Genomic DNA, 6,000 nt, shown 5'->3' with positions numbered 1-6,000 from the left:
GAGCATACACATCTGAATTCTGAAATCAAAGCATCCGTACATTGGTTCTATGGTCCGTGCTCAAGGAACTCTTTCATAATAATATGTCTAAGTAGTTATTTCCATAAGTTCTGCAAGCAGAGATAGAGAAAGATATATGTTGGATTTATCAGTTAACAAGGATAGTTTAGAAACTTGTATATCCTTCTTCATAATGAGTTGACTGATCCAATAAGACAACGACACACCATAATATTGTGGTAAAAAGGGGAAATTGTGTCCTAACTTCGTAGCTGACCATTAATCTTCTCAGCGTGTACTTACTCTTCCTTTAGTATGTTATTACTATTCAAGATCCAAACAGACTAGGATCTGGTAATACCTCCACTCAATATTAGGTATATTAGCAAGTAGTTTTCAGGTATAATTCAAAATACAAGGTTAGGAATCTGCATATATGCAATACTTAAATATGGTACATGCAGCTAGAAACATGGAACAAAGTGAATGGCATGGCAGTCTACCTTAACTATGACCATGTGTATCCATTGCCATATTTTTAATGCAAATATATCATCATTGTCGTTGAATGCTAACATCGATCAAAATATAGGTCGGTTCCGAAGTAGTTCTGAATACTTCAACCTATCAAAACAAGTGGAATGTTGCATATGCTACTATTCGGAGTACTAATCCTGCAACCAATTGACTCGTGTTATTGAGTTGGCTGCGGAATTTGCGCTTTTGTGCATCGATGAGCCTATTCTCGATAATGAGGAATTAGTAAGGGAAGTATGTGACTGCAAGACAAGTGGTGGTGTTTTTTTTGTTAGGATTCTTAATTGCTTCTCTTCAACTTTTGTAAGTTATTTCTTGCCATCAATATTCTAGAATCTTATTTGTGTATATTTAATCATGCAACTATGGTGTCCAATTTTCTTTACAGTTTTTCAAGAAGGATTGAATTTCATCATACTTCTGTGGCTGGATCAAGAAGCAAATAATTTTTGAAGATTCTGCTTAGCAATAGTTATAGTTTCTTTCGACAGATTGAAAAAATGTAACATCATTTCAAAGGATCTTTAGTCTTCAATTGAATTGATGCAAATGCAATGGTGTAATATTCTTCACAATTGTGTTTTCTAGTCAAATTTATATGAATGTTACGGTGTTGCAAAAATAATATTGGCATTTATTTATTGCAATGTATATGAATCCTACACTCGTTTTTATTCATAGTAGGTATCTTAATATATTAATTCATGGATGTGTTACATTTTAATGGTGCCAAGCATCATAGAAAATGAATTAATAAATTATTATGCATTGGTTTTATTAAATAAATATATATTCCATAAATTGGTACCTAATTTTGTGTTTAATAATAATACTAATAATTCATGTATTTATTATATTTCAGTACAAATATTTTAGTGTTACTGTTGGTGTTACCATAGTTACAAAATGTGTTACCAGTGTATAAATTATAGTGTTACAGCTGATTGATATTATATCACTAATTATGTCATGAATCTAACAATAATGTTACTAATAATGTTACTACAGTTGGAAAAATATGTTACCACCAATGCTCTGCATCTACGAAAATATGTTACTACTAGTGTTACTATACTTACAAAAATGTGTTACCAGCGCAACTAGTAACACGTAATATGCATGTTACTACAATATAAATTGTAACACAATATTTATTTTTTTGAGGTAATTTTAACACAATATTTAACATATGGTAACGATTATTATGTGTGACAGGCGACACCACTTAGTAACACGGCCTAATGGAACACATATCACAATCTGTTACTACATGGCCTAGTAACACTGTTTTGGACCTGTAGTAACACAAGGCTATGTTACCAAAGCTCCGTCATGTTGTAGTGATAATAAATAAATAACTTCTCCTCACTTGTGCTACTTTCAAACACTCTCTTATTGGATAACAAACACCATTCATTGTGTAGGGCTACAAGAGCACACCTCAAGCCAGAGTAAACAAGCTCCACAACATCCGGAGTTCATATTAAAGTAACCTCTAGAGTGCATAATAGACCGTTGCAATTTAGACCGAGTACTAACATAGCATACACACTGTCACCAATAGCTATGAAAGGGGGAATAGATCACATCAATACTATCATAGTAATAGTTAACTTCATAATCTACAAGAGATTACAATTATAACCTACGTCAAGTACTACCTGATGCATACACTGTCACCTTTACATCATGGAGGAGGAATAGACTACTTCAATAACATCACTAGAGTAGCACATAGATTAATAGTGATACAAAGCTCATGATCACATAAAGATCACACAATGAGAGAGAGAGATGAACCACATAGCTACCGGTAGAGCCCTTAGCCTCGGGGGAGAACTACTCCCTCCTCATCATGGGAGACAGCAACGGCGATGAAAAGATGGCGGTGGTGTCGCTGGAGATGACTCCCGGGGGCAATTCCCCATCCCGGCGGCGTGCCGGAACAAAGACTTATGTCCCCCGAAACTTGTCTTCGCGATGGCGGCGGCTGCGTAACTTTTCCCGTATTGTGGCTTGATAATTTAGGGTTTTCGCGACGGAGAGGATATATAGGCGGAAGGGTGGCCTCGAAGGGGTCCCGATGGGCCCACACCATAGGGGGGCGCCCCCCCCCCCCCTTGGCCGCGCTGCCATGTGGGGTGGGGCCCCCTGGGCCCCCCTCTGGCCCCTCTCCGGCTCCCTGTGTCCGTCTCGGCAAAATAAGAGGTATGGCTTTTGTTTCATCTAATTCCGAGAATGTTTCCTGTGTAAGATTTCTGGAAACAAAAACAGCAGAAAACAGGAACTGGCACTTCGGCATCTTGTTAATAGGTTAGTTCCGGAAAATGCATAAAAATGATATAAAGTGTGAACAAAACATGTAGGTATTGTCATAAAACTAGCATGGAACAAAAGAAATTATAGATACGTTGGAGACGTATCATGCATTGGATGCCAACGTCCAGGCTAAAATACTGACATTGATGAAAGTAGGCGGATAGCCCAGAAGTCCGATGGTGCAGCCAGCGCTCCTGCGCCGACGGCGCGAGCAGCTTTGGAGTCAGCTTACCTCTATTGATGGCTAGAGGAAGAAGGTCGTTGGGTCGCTATTATGTGGGCCCTCATCCCATATGGGTTGACACGGGAGGATGTGCGCGTTGTCCGTGCGAATGCATCTGTACCCCAAATTTGTGGACAGATGGGTCAGGTCGGACGGATCGGTCTGTTTTTGTCACGCCGCTCGAGCGTGCACGTCCGATCCGAATATCCGCTTGGACCAATTCAAACTCGCCATGACCATTTATATATTACCGCTGAAGATGCCCTTAGTCAAGCAGACGAAGAGCTGAGTTGAGTCGGCAGTCAGGAACTTCGCGAGATAATCACAGAGACGCCCGCAACAGGGGAAGATCTCGGCTACAGAACATACCGGATGGCGAGAGGGAGCATCTGATCCAGAACCTCGATATGTCTTTTATGTCAATCGATACAAGAGGGAACATTATCCCGAAAACACCGGAAGCGGGATATATGGCGACACAGGCATACATACTGGCAAGTAGGCCACATGCTGGAGATCCAAGAGAGGCATTGTATAACATGGCCATGGCAGGAGTTGGAGTCATGGGGACGGCGTTTGCAGGTACAAGTACACCTCCCGAAGGTACTGCAAGATAAAATAGTCCACGACCTACAGTGGCAGTGCAAGATAGTCCACGACCTATAGACAAAATAGTCATGGTGACCGAACTCAGCTCTTCGTCTGCTCACCGTGTGGGGTACATGCGGCTGAGGCCTACATCAGCATCCCCATCCTGCAGGCAGCATGGTCACCGGCCAGGGATAGAGCAAGAGATCAAATGACCATGATGCACCACTTCAAGATGACAACCGTGATTGGCTACTTGCAAGGCCATTTCTCGCATCCAATATTGGACCGAAAGTCGGACGATTGGTTGGCAAGGTCGCATGGAAAAACTGCAGTACATGATGTTTAAAGAGGCCCAAAAGTTAGCCGCGAGGAACACTCGATGCGGCTATTTATCTGGGGACATGCGTTTGTGAGCGCAAATCGGCCGAACTCTACGCGGGGAACATGGTGGAAAAACGGGAGCTGCAAACCTGCTCCACGTTTAGGCACGCAAAGTAGCCTCACCTCCTACAATAGTCGGTCACCACCTAGCGAAAATGAAATCCCCTAAGACAAGAAGGCGACGGCGGCGACGATCTAGATCTTCGGCGGTATGGTTGACTGCGGAGATCCTCGGGACCATCTTCGTCAACCTCTCCGTCGCGTTGTCCCGCTGGTGTGAGAGTGACCGGTCTCCTGGAGCGACGACGCGTCCCGTCCTTCATCAACCTATGATCCCCTTCGTCTCCGGCTCCGCCAGAATGAGGACGCCACAAAGAATAGTGTAAGTTCGAGCAACCCACTCCCACCCCTACAGTTAGTACTGCTTTAGCCTACATTCATGCCGATTTAGCTCATGATTATGCCACATTAAAATACTTAGGCCGACATGCACAAGATGTTTGTCCAAATGGGTGCCCCCGTAGCTGTTATTCAGGCATGGGTCTTTTGTATGCACACAAGAGCCATTCGTCGACAAACTAGGCCATGAATCACATATGCACCAATGTTAGCCCACGACAGAGAGAGGATGAACAATCTAAACTAAATCTACAACAATGGCGATGTCGAAGCTGCGAACATGCTTAGGATGAAAAAAACTGCTTTTCACCAACTCGTGAACACATTGAGGTCTAGGCAGTCGCTCAGAAATAGCATCCACACCTGTATCGAAGAGGAAGTGGCTATGTTCCTTCATGTTGTTGGGCACAACCAAAGATTACGAGTCATCCATAGCACATGGAGGATATCGACTGAAACAATTTCTAGGTACTTCAAGAAAGTCCTCTATGCTATTGGAGAACTTATAGGAGAGATGATCAAGCCTGCATCTTCCAGCACTCCCACAAAGATCGTTGAAAGTCACCGTTGGTTTCCATATTTCAAGGTGAGCAACACTTTGTAGAACTGATTCACACATTTGTACATAATATTTCAAGGTGAACCATGTGCTTTACATATTTGTACAACACAAACGCCTAACCATTTGTTCATGTCCATGTCAGGATTTTGTTGGAGCATTGATGGTAATCATGTAACAGCATTGATGGTAATCATGTAACAGCATTGATGTTAATCATGTAACAACGTAAGTGCCCAGAAGTCAGGCTCTTTCTTACCGGGGAGAAAGCACTACACCCGCCAGAATATGCATGCGTTGTTGACTTCGATATGAAGTTCACATATGTGCTTGATGGGTGGAAAGGATCAGCCCATGATGCTATGATTCTGACTAACAGCTTGGAGAGAATTAATGCCTGAAAGTCCCTGAGGGTAAGTTCTACCTAGCTGATGCCGACTATGCTTGACGTTCTGGTTTTCTCCCACCAATCAGGTTCACAAGGTAGCACCTAATGAGTTCTTTAAAATATTCTACCTCGGGAATGCCAAGAAACTCTTCAATCTTAGACACTCTAGCCTCAGAGTCACGGTCGAGAGGGCATTCGCACTCTGAAGAATATATTTAAGATCCTTGATTAGAAGCCTTTTTACACCTTTTCCATGCAGGTTAAGCTAGTTTTTACATCTTACATTCTGCATAACTGAATCCTAGGATGGGGTGTTGATTTATTCTTCCCGGAGGAGCATGAAGTCATGCCTGGCGACATTGATGCTGATCATGGTGTTGCTGCCAATGATAACGGCGACTGGAAGAACAAGAGGCATGAGTGGGCGGACAGAGGCAACTTCAGGATCTGATGAAGAAGACGAAGAATTATTTCCATGCCGTGTTGTGTTATGAACAATTCATGTTGTTTGTGTGTGTAAGTCGACTACTTATGTGCTGAACTACCATTCGGTATTAGGTAGGGCGCAAATTCTTTTAAGGTGCAAATTCTTTCATGCGCCCA

The sequence above is a fragment of the Lolium rigidum genome, chromosome 7, assembly GCF_022539505.1.
Source record: "Lolium rigidum isolate FL_2022 chromosome 7, APGP_CSIRO_Lrig_0.1, whole genome shotgun sequence".
NCBI classification, from domain to species: Eukaryota; Viridiplantae; Streptophyta; class Magnoliopsida; order Poales; family Poaceae; genus Lolium; species Lolium rigidum.
The sequence above is the reverse complement of the archived record's forward strand: the minus strand, read 5'-3'. Positions refer to the sequence as shown.